Source organism: Emydura macquarii, unplaced genomic scaffold (genome assembly GCF_026122565.2).
Source record: "Emydura macquarii macquarii isolate MOO-44397 ecotype Brisbane River unplaced genomic scaffold, CSIRO-AGI_Emac_v2 contig_1043, whole genome shotgun sequence".
Lineage (NCBI taxonomy): Eukaryota > Metazoa > Chordata > Testudines > Chelidae > Emydura > Emydura macquarii.
In genome coordinates, this window is record NW_027131180.1 from 15,217,188 (window position 1) to 15,233,084 (window position 15,897).

At 41.5% G+C, this 15,897-nt stretch overlaps 1 protein-coding gene and 1 long non-coding RNA gene across 4 annotated transcripts in view; one reads left to right on the forward strand and one right to left on the reverse strand.

Annotated features, from left to right (window-relative positions):
- The window catches only part of LOC137151004 (uncharacterized), a 57,266-nt gene that overhangs the window by 13,950 nt on the left and 27,419 nt on the right, over positions 1-15,897 (reverse strand). The gene's annotated exons all lie outside the window — the stretch shown is intronic.
- LOC137151003 (CD276 antigen homolog) overlaps positions 14,248-15,897 on the forward strand; it is a 44,748-nt gene continuing 43,098 nt past the window's right edge. For both annotated transcript variants that reach the window (XR_010919137.1, XM_067545164.1), the window contains exon 1: positions 14,248-14,274. The gene's annotated coding sequence lies outside the window, so the exon portion shown is untranslated. The remainder of the gene's footprint in view (positions 14,275-15,897) is intronic.

The following is a 15,897-nucleotide window of genomic DNA, read 5'->3' on the forward strand; positions in this document are numbered from 1 at the left end:
ACATTCCACTTGGTATTCACATTCTCTGTTCTGTCCTGATCACATAGCTGTCCCATTGCTAGTAGTGCCTCCCTCTGATCAATTGTCCATGTTTTATAAGACAGTATCTGTAAAAGCTACACAGAGATTGATAGAATCCAGAAGTTGCTGTTGTAGATTTGTAAGAATCAAGTCTGTGTACTTTTTCAGATGGCTTAAGAAACACTTCTTGTTCCCTTCACTTAAGGATTCAATATATATGCCTTCATTAGTCAACTTCTGGACTGAAGTCTTTGCTTCTTCCAGTATGTTTTCAATGGATCTCTCTCTGATCCAAGTGTAGCTTCTGTTGCTGGTCAACAATCTATTACTACTGTTGTAGCAGATGGCATTGTTTAATGACCCAAGTGGTTTCAACAGTAGATTTACAAGAGAGCAAGGCAATAATCTTCTCTGAACTTAGTAGCAAAAGTAGTCCACCAGCCTCACCACTTAGATCCATTCCATCTTGGTAGATACTTTCCAAACCCACTGATAATAGTTGCAGTAATTTTAAGACAACAGCCAAAGATCGCTCATGGGTTTTCCTAGGTTGGACTAATCTGAACTTCAATCCCCGTGTATCTTCTATTTTTTCCAAGATGTTCAGTCCTTTTGGACTGTTGCTGGGAAAAAAAAAAAAAAAAGAGTATAACGAAGACATTAAATGTATGGCTTCTTTTAATGTCTTTTGAAGATTCTGCAGTTTGTGCTAGTTGGAATAGATGGCCTCTGCAGTGTGTACAGGAGAGATTAGGGTTACATTTTTCTCTGAGCAAAGCTTGTACTCCGCTATTTCTTTCAGAGAAATTTGCAGCTCCATGAAATGCACAAGCAGCCATCTGTTTTGGGGTTCAATTTACAAGCATTTAACTCTTCTAAGATGTGGATTGTCACAGATGCAATGTGTCTTCTATAACCTGAATATCTAGAAATGCATCAATTGGCCTACCACTAACATCAAGATAACTTACACAATGACTTAATACTTGATGCCCATTTGTATTGGTGCATTCATCAGCCACATATGCACATTTTTTTAATGTGGTGTGGTCATTTCTTCAACTGCTGAATTTTTCACTGTTGCACAGAATGCTTCTAACCAGTAGTTGAGTTTCTTGCAGAAAGATAGTGATCATTTGCCGATTTTGTGCAGAACCAGTGTTCAACTTCAGGATTAACAAATGACAATGCACTTAACACTGGCCTCCAGTTTGTAGTGTGTGGTATCTCTTGCTTAAATAGAAAGTATGATGCAACAGCCATGTTTGTTCATATAAATTGTGTTGTGTCTCCAGCATTCTTAACAGCCTCATTAAGTACTTCTAAAATTGGCTTTGAAAGTGACTTTCTGCATGTCGATGCAGTCCAGAGGCTTTGTGGTTTATAGCCTTTTCATGTAGATTGTCAAGATTGGCTTTGCTGGCAAATCAAACTTCTCCACTTTTACTATATAAATCCATAGTATGCCCACATCTTGAATACTGAATGCAGTTCTGGTTGCCCCAAAAAAGATATATTGGAACTGGAAAAGGTACAGAGAAGAGCAACTAAAATGATTAAGGGTATGGAACAGCTTCCATAGGAGGAGGGATTAAAAAGAATGGGACTTTTCAGCTTGAAAAAGAGACAGTTAAGAGGGGATATGATAGAGGTCTATAAAATCTTGACTGGTGTGGATAAAGTAAAAAAGGAAGTGTCATTTACTCATAACCCAAGAACTAGGGGTCACCCAATTAAATTAATAGGCAGCAGGTTTAAAACAAACACAAGGAAGTACTTCTTCACACAACACATAGTCAACCTGTGGAACCTTTTGCTAGAGGATGTTGTGAAGGCCAAAACTGTAACAGGGTTCAAAAAAGAACTAGATACATTCATGAAGGATAGGTCCATCAATGACTATTAGCCAGGATTGGCAGGGATGCAACACCATGCTCTGAATGTCCATAGCCTCTGTTCTGTTCATTCCCTTTGAAGCACTTGGCATTGGCCACTGTTGGAAGACAGAATACTGGGCTAGATGGACAATTGGTTGGACCCAGTGCATCCATCCTTATGTAAAAAATAATTATAATAATAAAAATGTTTATTACAGAAATTCCCCAAGATAAAGACCTCTTGAGATAGCAACGATGTGAGATAACCTTGGCAAATTATGTATTTTAAAAATCTTGGTCTATTAGGAAATTCCTATCAAGTTCCTCTTGATAGTCTGGATAAGCCAAACAAATTAAACTCTTTAAATCCCTTGCTATAAGGAACTGTCTCCAGCCCTCAAATCATTTTTGGGGCTCTCCAATTTTTCTGCTGTTTTTTTTAAAATGTGGGCACTAGAACTGTATGCAATGTTATAGTAATGGTGTTATCAATGTCATATACAGAAATAAAATCACCTCCTCCTTGTATTCACAACTCCCCTGTTTATACATCCAAAGATCATAGTAGCTTTTTGCCACAGCATCGCACTGGGAGCTCATGTTCAGTTGGCTTCTCCACTATGACCCCCAAATTGTTTTCAGAGTCATTAATTTCCAGGTTGCAGTCCCCTATTCTACAGGTATGACCTGCATTCCTTGTTCCCAGACAGGGGCATGGGCAGAAATAAAAGTTTGACGCTTTTGAAGGGGCACATTCTATGACATCGATGCAGCCCCAGGGCTGAAGGAGTGGTCAGCTCAGGCCAGGGCTCTGTGGCTGAAGGAGTTCTGTGCCTCCATCAATTATTGGGGGGGGGGCTCATACCCCAGCTTGCCCCTCCCCCTGTGCATGACCCTATTCCCAGATATATAACTTTGCATTTGGTTGTATTATAAGACATTTTGTTTGACTGATCCCAGCTTACCAAGCAATCTAAATTGCTCTGCATGACTGCCTGTCAACATCATTCACCACTCAGCCAATCATTATATCCTCTACAAATTTTATCAGACGTGATTTTACAGTTACTTCCAGACCATTGATGAAAATGCTTCATAGTCTCAGGTCTAATACCAAGACCCGCGGAACCCTCCATTCAGTGACAACTCCGCCCTGACAATGATTTTTTGAGCTTTGCCAATTAGCCATTTCTTAATCCATTTAATATGTGCTTCACTGATACTGTATAGTCCCAATTCTTTAACTGGAATGCTGTGCAGTGCTAAATGAAACACCTTTCAAAAATCTAAGTATATTACATCTATGCAGTTATTTTTATCAACCAAACTTGTAACTTCACCAAAGAATGAAATCAGGTTTTCATGACAAGACTTACTTTCATAAAACCATGTTGACTGGCATTAGTTATATTTCTATCCTTTAATTCTTTATCAATTGAATCCTCCATTAGCATTTTCATTATTTTGCCCTAGTTCCAAAACATGTCAAAATATGCCACTTTTTAAATCATAGTCAAAAAAGGAACACATTGGGCCAGGAGATCACAGTGTAAATATTTGTATTGTTCCAAAACATTACAATAACTACAAAATGTCAGACCAACCACAAGGCAGCTGGAACCATCTTATCAGAAATCTCATTATAAACTGGCTTGTCAGGCTGATTTGATTAAAGTCAGTGCATTTTAGGTCATTCTGTGATGAAAGCACACACAACTTGAATGATTAATACTGTCTTTTAAAAGAATGTATTTTGTGTTTTTTATTTTTAATGTCTGCAGTGGAGAGGAGTTTCCCTATCATTTATAATAATCATGGCAAGTCATTGAAGATGGGAATGTATGCGAGTGTGCCCACAAAGGTTTTCCCTCCCAACTTCAATTTTGGTGACTGCTGCTACACTACCAAACACAGCTGGCCTGAAAACAGAATTTCTTCCCTGTGAAAAACTGCGTTTTTGAAAAAAAAAAAAAAAAAAAGAAAAAGAAAAAAAAAAGATGATCCTGATTTGGTATGAAAAGTTTAAAACTACTTTTTTTTTTCTTTTGTTGGAGGAAAGCAAACCCAGAGAAATTCCCTATCAGAAGAACCGAAACTGAGTATTTCAGCTTGCCTTCTGTCTGTCTGCCTGCCTGGTGGGTGGATGAGCTGCCTGGTTCCCTGAGCCGGCAGGCAGCTGAAGGACCAGTTAACAGCGGAGCTGGCCAGCCCAGGGAAATAGCTAGTCTGGGATCCTGCGAACCTAATAGCCTATGAGTAATCTGTCTGGCAAGTGAGCTGGCAACCAGCCTGCCTTGGTAACATTCAAAGTGGAATCAATATGTTCCTGAAGAATGTCCTGATTCTGTTGAATCAGCACTTGCAGATAGAAAAACTTCTGTCAGAACATTTCTGACAGCTTTACCATGCAGGCAAACAAACTTCCCAACTGTATCAATGTTTCATTATCCATCTATCTACAGCTACATTTGCACTGTGTTTGTTATTAAGGTCATGAACCATGTAAGAGCACCGATGCAGACATAACCCTTATTTTTATGTGTAGTCACTTCCAATGCTCTTTCAACCAACACCTACCAGTTCAGATTGATCAAAGAGTTACAGTTATATGAGGATTTCCATTAGAAACCCTCTATTTTCAGTCCCTCTTAACTTTCTGAAACTCTCAACCTTTCAGGATGAAATTCTGCATGCTTAACTTTTCCCAAGGGCAATATTTGTTTGTAAAGTTTAGGATTAGCAGGTAAAGAATAAGGGATGTGGGGAAAATAAAACAAAAACTTTTCCCCATCATAAAAGAGAGGACTTCCAGTTTGTTCTGAACAGCTCTGACACTGTGTCGGCATAGTACTCAATCACTGGGTCTTCCAAAGTGAATTTGGCATGAAAAAAAGCCCTTTGGGAAGAGAAATACTTTTCCATTTCCCAATGAATGTCTGTTCTGAATTGGCTGTTGTTCCTAGACTTTGAACACCACACCTTATTTATGTACAGTAGGACATGGTGCTCATTGCTAGCAATTTTGGCAATATTACATGTGATGACAAATTGTACTGCGCATGCAGTTAGGCCTGAATGAGTCAAGTTCCACTCTACATGTTCCACTTCTGAGGCATGAGAATTGCTCCAACATACATCTGAACTGACTGCTGAATTTTCTCAGAAACTCAAGAAATGACCAAAGGCATCGTTGTTATCTTCAACCCTCTGTTCACAGAATTCACTTCCAAAATGACCCTTCAGTCTAAGGCAGGAGTTCAGAAAATCCTGAGTTCCAGGCTCATCTCTTCCACTCTTCAATCTATGCACTCCACAATCCTTATCTGGTGTTTTTCTTAAAGCCCCATCTCCTCAAATCCTGTGATCATGTAAGAATCTCAGTTTTGATTTAAAAACATTTCAAGTCTGAGCCTGCTTGAATGGCAAAGCTGCCTGTGACTTCAATGCAAACAGGATCCAGCCCTTCACATTTCATTCACAGACCTTCTACTTTTCAGAGAAGAGCATTTTGTTTGAGTTTCCCCTTTATTCCATCACCATAAAGAACTGGACACAATAACAGAACAGTTCTCGGCTCACTCTCAAGGAAATGCATATTTGCCCTTTTCTTCTGAAACGCTGAGTATATGTATGTGGGTGGAATACTAGAAACACACAATAATGCAGCTGGAGACAACATTTGGGGTCTGAACTTTTACAGGAATCAAGCTTATGTTTTCTTATGTAAATGAACTGAAATTGCTTCCTTAGGATTTGCCAAAATATGTTTTAGTTTCCCAAAGTTCGCCCCATTTTTCACTTAGGTGAGATCCGTGCACCCATTACAAATAGAGCATTTTCTTGAATGAGTGATATCAACTTTTACAGAATCTAGGCTTTCGTTTATGGTTGCAAACAATTCCAAATAGAGACTGAGTTTAAACCAGTGCAGTGCTGTCTTCTTAGTCTGCACAAACAAAGCTTCACTGCCTCTGCTGATGCTCTGAGCTTTACCAAGCGGTGGCCCAGTGAAAAAATTAGTCTGGTCTGCTCTAATTGCTGCTAATCAGAGCTATGTGAGCAGCTGTGAAACTGACAAGAATCAGGCCAGTTTCACTCAAGTGGTGTTTGGGAATGCTATGAGCAGCAACAAAGGCAGGTACCTGAGCTAGTTACTGGAGAGGAAAGGATTCAAAAAATGCAAACTAGGAAGGGATAGAGTAGAAGAGACCCTCCCAATCACAGCAGTAAGGAGGTTGGAGGAGGGGTGCAGTATTGGAGATTCCCTGCACCCATCCTCAGGAGTCTCTGAAGTAGGAAGAGTGAACACAGTGAAACGATCTGCCTTCCCCATCCAGCAGTCAGAGAAGATTCTGAGTGGGGGCTTCACACCATGGACTTATAGGAAAGACAGAGAGGCAAATCCTCAGCTGGTGTAAATTGTCATCATTCCATCAGAGTCAATGGAGCTGTGACAATTCGCTGCCGAGCTGCTGCCTCAGAACTATAAAGCAGTGTCCAGAGAACTGTTAAGAGCAGCAGCAATCACCTCTGTCCCAATAGCTAGGGAGGCAGGTGTTTGCTTCCTATTTATGAGAGGGGGCAGGCGGGGAGTGTATGAAAGGGATGTGTAGATGTAGGGGTTGGAGGGGGGAACATAGAAAGGAGGGATAGCTAGAGGGATTGATGGGAGACTAGAAAAAAGAAGTAGCGTGTTGAGTAATACTGGGGATATAAATGAAAGATGAAAGGAGTGAAAGAGAGTGTAGAACACAAATGTAGAGGGAGAGGACACTCTAAGGGGTGAAAGAAGAGAAGAAACAGACACTGAACTGACAGACACTGAGAAGACACAAACAAAGAGAGATGCACAATGGGTTATTAAAGGGAAGAGAGAAGGGAAAAATGAAAGTGAAGCCAGAAATGGTGAGAAGATCTCACAAAAGCATGAGAGAAATAGAGTTAGTAATACACATTTTTAAAACACATTGGCTATAAAGTTGCTTCTGTACTGTATTAAATGATAAAATATTGACAAAGGATATGCAGCTGCTCCATTCCTTTCAGTTGCAACAGTGTCGCTTGTAGGGGCCAGAGCAGCACAGCTGGCAGCTGTCAGGTGCGATTTCTTTAACCCTTGACCTAAGATTTTTAATGAGTCTGCATGGAAGCCTGTAAGCCAGCAGGGAAGTACTGGGGTGGGAACCGCACACTACGACTTTATAAAAGCAAGACTCTGCACTGCCTTCTCTCTCCCTGGCAGCACTGCATAACATACGGTTAGACCCATGTTTTCAAAAGGGGCCTCTGATTTTGGATACCCAATTTAAGACATCTGAGGTGCTGATTTATGGGTTACTGAGCATGTACAGGGCCTATCAACTTCACAGTCGTGCATGCTCAGAACCTCTGGAAACCAGACCTCTCGGTGTCTAAAGTGGGGCATCTGAAAGCTGAAGCGTCCCAAATGAGGTCCCTATTGAAAGTTCGGGTTTAAGGAGCTAGAATAATCCCTTCTTGTTTGGCCAATTTCTTTCCCATTTATTAGCTGAAATACTACTCTTGAGTTTTTGTTGCTATTTCCCCTTATACCTTTAGGTCAATAGGCCTTAGCCAGGTATGGGGGTTCCCTGCCAATCATAGAAGATTAGGATTAGAAGGGACCTCAGGAGATCATCTAGTCCAACCCACTGATCAAAATAGGAGCAACCCCAACCAAATCATCCCAGCCAGGGCTTTGTCAAGCCAGGCACTAAAAACCTTAAGGATGGAGATTCCATCACTTCCCAAGGTAACCCATTCCAGTGCTTCACCACCCTCCTAGCGAAAAAGCTTTTCCCCATATCCAAATTAGACCTCCCCCACTGCAACTTCAGATTATTGCTCCTAGTTCTGTCACCTGCCACCACTGAGAACAGCCTAGCTCCATCCTCCCTGGAACCCCCTTTCAGGTAGTTAAAGGCTGCTATCAAATCCCTCCTCATTCTTCTCTTCTGCAGACTAAACAAGCTTAGTTCCCTCAGCCTCTCCTCATAAATCATGTGCTCCAGCCCCCTAATCATTTTTGTTGCCCTCCGCTGAACTTTCTCCAATTTGTCCACATCCTTTTTGTAGTGGGGGGTCCAAAACTGGACACAATATTCCAAATGTGGCCTCACCAGTGCCAAATAGAGGGGAATAATCACTTCCCTCGATCTGCTGGCAATGCTCCTACTAATGCAGCCCAATATGCCATTAGCCTTCTTGGCAATAAGGGCATACTGTTGACTCATATCCAGCTTCTTGTTCACTGTAACCCCCAGGTCCTTTTCTGCAGAATTGCTGCCTAGCCAGTCGGTCCCCAGTCTGTAGCAGTGCATGAGATCCTTCCGTCCTAAGTGCAGGACTCTGTACTTGTCCTTGTTGAACCTCATCAGATTTCTTTTGGTCCAATTCTCCAATTTGTCTAGGTCATTCTGTATCCTATTCCTACCCTCCAGTGTGTCTACCAGTCCCCCTAACTTAGTGTCATCTACAAACTTGCTGAGGGTGCAATCCAACCCATCCTCCAGGTCACTGATGAAGATGTTGAACAAAACCAGCCCTAGCACTGACCCCTGGGGTACTCCGCTTGATACAGGTTGCTAACTAGACATCAAGCCATTGATCACTACCTGTTGAGCCCAATGATCTAGCCAGTTTTTTATCCATCGTATAGTCCATTCATCTAACTCATACTTCTTAACTTGGTTATAAGAATACTGAGAGAGACTGTATAAAAAGGTTTGCTCAAGTCAAGGTATATCATGTCCAGACCTATTCCCACATCCACAGAGCCAGTCATCTCATCATAGAAGGCAATCAGGTCGATCATACATGACTTGTCTTTGGTGAATCCATGCTGACTGTTCTAAATCCATGCTGACTGTGCAATCAACTCCCAGTGCCAATTTTAACAGTAATTTTCTACTGAGGACAACACTGCTGTTACCATTACCTCCCTATTTGTGTGTGAGAACAAGCTTGCCTAACTAACTACCTATACATTGACCTGTGCAACAATGGCAGTTGATAGCATACGGGTGTGTGGTGGTTGCCATTTTCTTGTCACCTTTTTGGTGTTTTACTCCCTCTGAATGTTTGCCACTCCCTCCTTGTTAGTCTTCTAGCTCAATGGAAAGAGCAACATGTGTCATTGTGGAGCTGGAAGTGAAAGGTGAGATTGCAATTGGCCATAGTCCGAATATGCTGGAGCAACCTAAGGCTGTGGTGAAAGCAGGGTTCTGATGCAGACAAGCTGGCAGTTATGGTAAGTAGAGAAGCGCATGTAGTGGTCCACATGTTGAGGTAAATAACCTTTCTATCCTTACCCAGACTGAAGCATAACTAGCTTTTGCAAAACCAAACCATTTCAGAGAAGTTAAGTATGGCAAGCCAAGTAGTGGAGCTAAAGAACTGGTAAAGCCATTCCTTCACCCAGTCTTATGAAGTAGGGTTGTTTCTTTCCTGCATATAAAGAACCTGATTGTTTTGGTTCACCTATCTTTAAGCCATAAAAGGGAGGGGGAGAAAGAGGTGTAATCTTCACTGGTAATAATTCCAAACTGTAAGTAATTCTAGGGGACATGTTCTTCTTAACAATTTCCACCCCCCTCAGCAGTCACAAAGGTACAGTCATATTTCTAAAAGCCTTATTGGTTATAGTGTGTAATCAAAATTCTAACGAGGTCAGTTGGAAAGCTCTGCCCACACATTTGATAGAGTGGTTTTCCCAACATACATGAAAAGCTACACACTGATACTGAGGTCACTCTGGTCTTTGCACCATATCATTTAAGGACTGCATCTCCTACCAGCCTGGCAGCCCCCAAAACTCCCACTAACTCCAAAGGAAGTGTGAGGTGTGCAAGGGATGCAAAATTCACCCCAATGCAGAAGGCCCATACAGATCTAAGCACCACCTCAGCCCCACTTAAATCCTCAGAACTTAAGTGAATTTAGGCTTGTGCTGGCCCCCTGGCTGGGAGAGAATTTCACCCAGAATGCAGGAGCTGGACTCACATGTGATTTACTTTGATGCAGGATCCTGCTGCAGAGTTAAAGGGATCCATTATGTCCAGCACAGAACTGAGGAGGAGGAGAATACCAGCTGCAGTGCAAGTGCTCTTAAATTCCGTCTGCTTGATGGAAGAGATATTCTGGTTTAGATAGTGTCTCGGCATCATTGCCAGGGTTCCATGAATGGGGCATAAAGGGGAGGAGAAAGGGCACAATCCTGATGTGTTCCTCCTTCCAGTTAGAAAGTCAGACATGCTACCACCAGATTTCAGTGCTGCAAGTGGGGGAATCATGCTGGATCTCTAAGGTACATCTTTACACTAGAGCTTGAAGGTGTAAATTCCAGCTTGAAGAGACAAATCTATACTAGCTCTGATCACACTAGCGTGTTAAAAAGAGAAGTGTAGCCACAATTACATGAGGGGCTGCCCCAAGTACGATCTCACACGTATGCACTCAGGGCAGCTAGTTCCTCTTGCTGCTCATGCAGCGGCAGTAACGCTTCTGGTTTTAGCGCACCAGCTAGAGCAGGTATGTCTCGTCAAGCTGGAATTTACACTTCCCAGCTCCAGTGTAGACAAACACTTTGAAGCAATATTGTGCCAAATCCATTTTTAAATATTATTATAATAATTAGGGCAATTTGATAATCTAAAAGCTTCCATATGAGGAAAGATTAATACTGGGACTTTTCAGCTTGGAAAAGAGACGACTAAGCAGGGACATGATAGAGGTCTATAAAATCATGACTGATGTGGAGAAAGTGAATAAGGAAGTGTTATTTACTCCTTCTCATAACACAAAAACTAGGGGTCACCAAATGAAATTAATAGGCAGCAGCTGTAAGATGAACAAAAGGAAGTATTTCTTCACACAATGCACAATCAACCTGCAGAACTCCTTGCCAAAGCATGTTGTGAAGGCCAAGACTATAATGGAGTTCAAAAAAGAACTAGATAAGTTCACGGAGGATAGGTCCATCAATGGCTATTAACCAGGATAGGCAGGGATTGCTGTTCGCCAGAGACTGGGAATGGCCGAAAGGATGGATCACTTGATGATTACCTGTTCTATTCATTCCCTCCGAAGCATCTGACGTTGGCCATTGGCGGAAGACAGAATATTGGGCTAGATGGACCATTGGTCTGACCCAGTATGGCCATTCTTATGTAGATCATTCTCTCCCTCCTCACCTCCACTTGGACACCCACCCATGGTCAAACAGTCTTCTGCTATCTTTAGAAAGTAGTAGGTTTCCATTGTTTGCAGTAGCTTTGTGTGTGTGTCTGCAATTTTTTTTTTTAATTTATGGAACCAGTGCATTTAAGAAACAGCTGGAGATATCATAATTTACATTCCTCCCATTTTCAGTGTAAACTGGGAAGGAGGCCAATTTGAAGTTATAAAGCACATTAAAAATGTAGTAGAAGTAATAAGCAGGAGGATTTAAAAGACAAACAATTTTTGGGAATCAAGCCAAGCCATTGGAGTTCTAACTAACTAAAGCAGCAAAATTATAGCAGTGCCCCTTTCTGGGCTGCCATGCTTGGCTCCTCCAAGGAGTAACCAGTCCGCATGGCCATTTGCAAGAAGATGGAGGCAACTAGCTGAATGTCAGGTCTCCGAGTTTCCTAAGTGCCTTCTACAATGAGGTATGTATCTTTTCTTGAAAACTGGCAAGAAGCCAAGCAAGAGGGAGATGGGGGAGATGTTGAGGCAGACTTCTACAGTGAAGCTCAGAGACAGAGAAAATTGTAGGGATAATTCCGTTTTATTTATTCTAAAAAGCTTTCTTGTGCAGTGTTAGAAGAAGTTTATTCTGTGGTTCTTTAGCCTTGTTGCATGGCATTCTCCTCCAAAAGGGGGATCTCTAGCCTCACAGGTTACCTTGCTATACAGGAGACCTGGCAGCGGCCAGGCAATATGATTACCAGAGAGGATAGAACACTAATAGCAGGCATCCCACTCTGTGTTTGGGGGTGGGAGAAGGCATATTTGCAGTCCTATGCTGTGGCTGTGATGGAAACCAAACTCTCTTTCCCTGTAGTACAAGATCTGCACAAATCTAGATCAGTGGAGCTGTTCAGAGTGGTGAGCAACTTGCTGAGTAAGGGTTGCTTCTGCTCAGAAACCAACCTGCGAGTTTCTCATTGAACAGGAGGAACTGCCTGAAGGGTTCTCAGCCTCATGGAGGGGAGGGGGGGAGTCACAAACAAGTGTCAAGAGGTCACAACAGCACTGCCCTTCCAACATTAATAAGTGTGAGGTGTGTGGGTGGGTGGAGAGGGGTGTCTTGGCTAGATCTCAGCTAGATGGGAGGAAAGTCCCAGCGTAGAAAAGGAGCTCCTCGATGGAGCTGGTCAGGAAAAAAAGCATTTTTCTCCAAATGGAAAATTTCTATTTTTTGTAAACACACACACAAACGCATGCACATGCGCGCATGCACGTGCCCTATAAAGAGTTCAGCCAAAAGCCACCTTTTTTTCCCCCTCCCCAACAAAAAGTGAACGTTGTTCACTAACCCTCTCCTCTCCTCCCCTATTTTCCAGGATGCTCTAAGCCTGAGCTCTGAAGTGGCATTGGTTAGCGTGAGCTGCATTCGCAATACATATCTATCAGCCCAAGAATTTGCCCAGGGATAGAAAGACTTCCTTCCTTCCTTCAGATCCAGTCTGAGTTTTATGGAGAAGTTGAATGGATTGTCTTTAGTGTTGCCTGTTGTCTACAATAGGCATGCTTTTGACAATCATGTTTTTAGTACATAAATATACCAAGGCTTATGCTACTTATAAATGCACAATATACTAATAATAAATGGATAAATTCACAGCTATAGTTTGTTGTGTGAGAGAAGCAGGGATTGTTGAGAGCAAGGTTAATTTCGGTGAGCTGGGAAAGGGTAGCCAGGAAATGGGAGTTTGGAGAAGATTATGGCTAGGGATTGAGACACAGCATCCAGTATGGTCATTCCAGAGTGAGTGAAGGGCCAATGCTGGTCTAATGGATTGAGATACTGGGTGTCCCAGTGTCAAGAATAGCTGCCACCATTAATGCAGTTGTGCTGGAGGCTGTCAATGGCTTGTAGGAAGCATACCTTTGATCTGTGAGCAATCATAGACCTCAATGACACTGATAGACATGTTAATCACCTTTCAGTCAGACTAAATGGAAGGAGCAATTAAAGTCCTTTTTAGTATAAGATAGCTGGAGACAATGGAAGCCACGATCCAAGGCACTAAGCCACATGGGAAAGCCTAAGAAAGATAAAATTCAGGGAGAATAAGAGGTTTTTCCCTTGGAATGACTGAAAATGCAGTCTGGGGCATTGACTGGTGGAGCTACATGTGTCAGAAGCAGAAAGGAACCAGAAAGCGAGCAGACAGCAGGAGAGCCAGTGTGAATGCAGCTTTCAGAGGAAGCCAAAAGAGCTTCTTTTGAGCAGAGTGCTGGCCAGAAAGGTAGCCTTGGAAATTGTGACAAGGAAATTGCCTCTTATTTGTTTCTATGAAACAGAACATTGTACATGCTTTGTAAATAAAACAGAACTGCCATCATCAATTTCTCCTCCTAACAGATACAACTGACAAGGCCCCAAATATTGGCTAAACTACTTAAGAAAAGGGGCAGTAATTCTCTCACAAGTGTTAAAAATAGCTCATAAATGTTTTCCTGCAGTGTATTCATGGGGAGAGGTGGTTCCTATCAGTCAGATGGTAGATTTAACAAAATGGGGTCTGATTTTATTGTAAGAGAGTGTGGGTATTCTAATTCTGAAAGGGACTATGGTACCTGAATTACATGGCAATTGGCAGCTTACAAAAGTCATTCGGACACTTTACTAATACCCCCTTGTAATAGCTGGTCCCAGTCTTGTCCTCATCCGTTTGCTTTGTGTTCCACTTCCCTCTCCAACTCCTATATTAAAAAAGATAAAACTGCTAAAAGCTCAAGAAAGGCCAGTGCAATAACTAGCCTTTGCAGTTTATAGCTAACCTGTTTTAAAAATCCTCAAAATATTTTCACATAAATCACTGCAGGATTTTGGATTGGTAAGTAATGCTCTATGACACTTACAGAAGCCTGGGCAAACAGGGAGATGATAAAGACGGAAGATCAAATGTTGCTGAGCATTTATTATTAGGTGGTACTGCAGCTCTAACTTCAGTGAAGCAAGCTGTAACTACTGTGGTTATTCTTTTCATTCCATTGGTAGTCAAGACCCACTACACTACGTATGTGAGTCATTCCCTCAAACATCCTGCCTTGTGTCAGCACTTCCTCATTTAAAACAGACTTGGCTCCAGTACTGCATTCGATTTTCAGCCCTCTTGAGCAAAGTACCAAGAAAATCTACATCTACGTAAGTTGGTTTTTTCCTCATATTGAAAAGAACCGTCGCTGCAGCATTTTAGACATAAGCTTGTGTTGATCTTTTTACACCTGCTTCAGGAGTGGTGTGTCTCTAAAAAAGAGGGAGTGAGGAGTGAAAGTTGTTTAACTTTCTGCTGTAAGTGGCAATATGCTGGGGACATAAAAGAAAACAATGTTCCAATCTCCAATTTCTCTTAAATATCATTCGCTTTAGTTTTGATTGGGGGGGGGGAAGGAATTGTTAAAAGAGACTGCTTAAAAATTAATTGCAGGAAAGAAAAACAAATCAAGCCACTAACAGCCTACCGGTGAGAACAAAGGCAACTCTCACCTGAAGCTAAATGTTATTTATCTACACTATTTGCTCAATTAACTAATGGAATGCACTTTGACTGGATTTGTATTCACTTTCTTTGAACAATGTATTGAATGAGATTACTGGCATCATCAACTTTGCTGCAACTGTAAAGCTTTGATTAGTTTGCAGAAAGTAAATGCTGAATTCAAGCATAAATACTCACACTGAACACTTGATGCTGAAAGTTAGTCAGCCAGTTTGGGAAGTGAAACTGTAACAAATCGATCTATTGACATTAAAAAGTAAACACACTTTAAAATTTCAGATGCAAAGTGTTCAAAATGAGTTGCTTGTGACCAATCCAAAGAGCAAGTCAATTGTTGAAATAATCCAGCAAATATTGAAAAACAAATACATTCAAGAAAATCTCAAGCTGCTGACAGACAAGTGATGAATGGAATTATTTTTTATTATTGCCATTGCAATAGCATCTAAGGACCCCAATGTGAGGTTAGGGTCCCACTATACTAAGCAAACAACAAGAGGACAGCCTGTGCCCAAAAGAGCTCATGATCTAAGGAATAGATAGCATGCAATGGATGAATAAACAGACAAATGGGGAAACAGGATGACCAAAAAAAAAAACCCACCCACCAGTAAAGACAGGTGCAGTTGTGTAAACTGTAAGGCATAGTGATCTAAGTCAGTAGTTTTCAACCCTTTTCATTTGCGGATCCCTAAAATATTTCAAATGGAGGTGCTGACCTCTTTAAAAATCTTAGATGTAGTGTGTGGATCCCTGGGGTCCAAGAACCACAGGTTGAAAACCACTGATCTAAGTAGTCACAAGTGTTTATCATCTGAGCTAGTGGTAGTGATTTGTACACATCATGGCAAAGGTAGGTTTTAAGAGAGATGTAAGAGGATAAGCTGTTGGCATTGTGAATTTTCAGGGGAGTTCATATTGAATACGGTACTTGCTACAAATTACTCAACTCAGTGCTACTCACAGAGGTGGTACATACCAATCCTAGGTAATGGAAAATCCTGAAGCACATGTATGAATGAACTGGCATAACATTAAAAGAGCAGAATGTTTTTAAAATGTAAATATAAATCACTATCGATTATGTCTAAAACTGTGAATAATGAACCACATGATTTAGGCTAAATTGCTTCCACTATTCCTCAGCGGCAAACTTAAACCTCTATCATGATCAGACCAAAGTTAGAGGAAGCTTTTCCAAAAAGTTCAATTTCCAAACACTTTGGTTCCTAAGTCCCATTTTCAAATGTGACTGAGGCTCCTAAGTC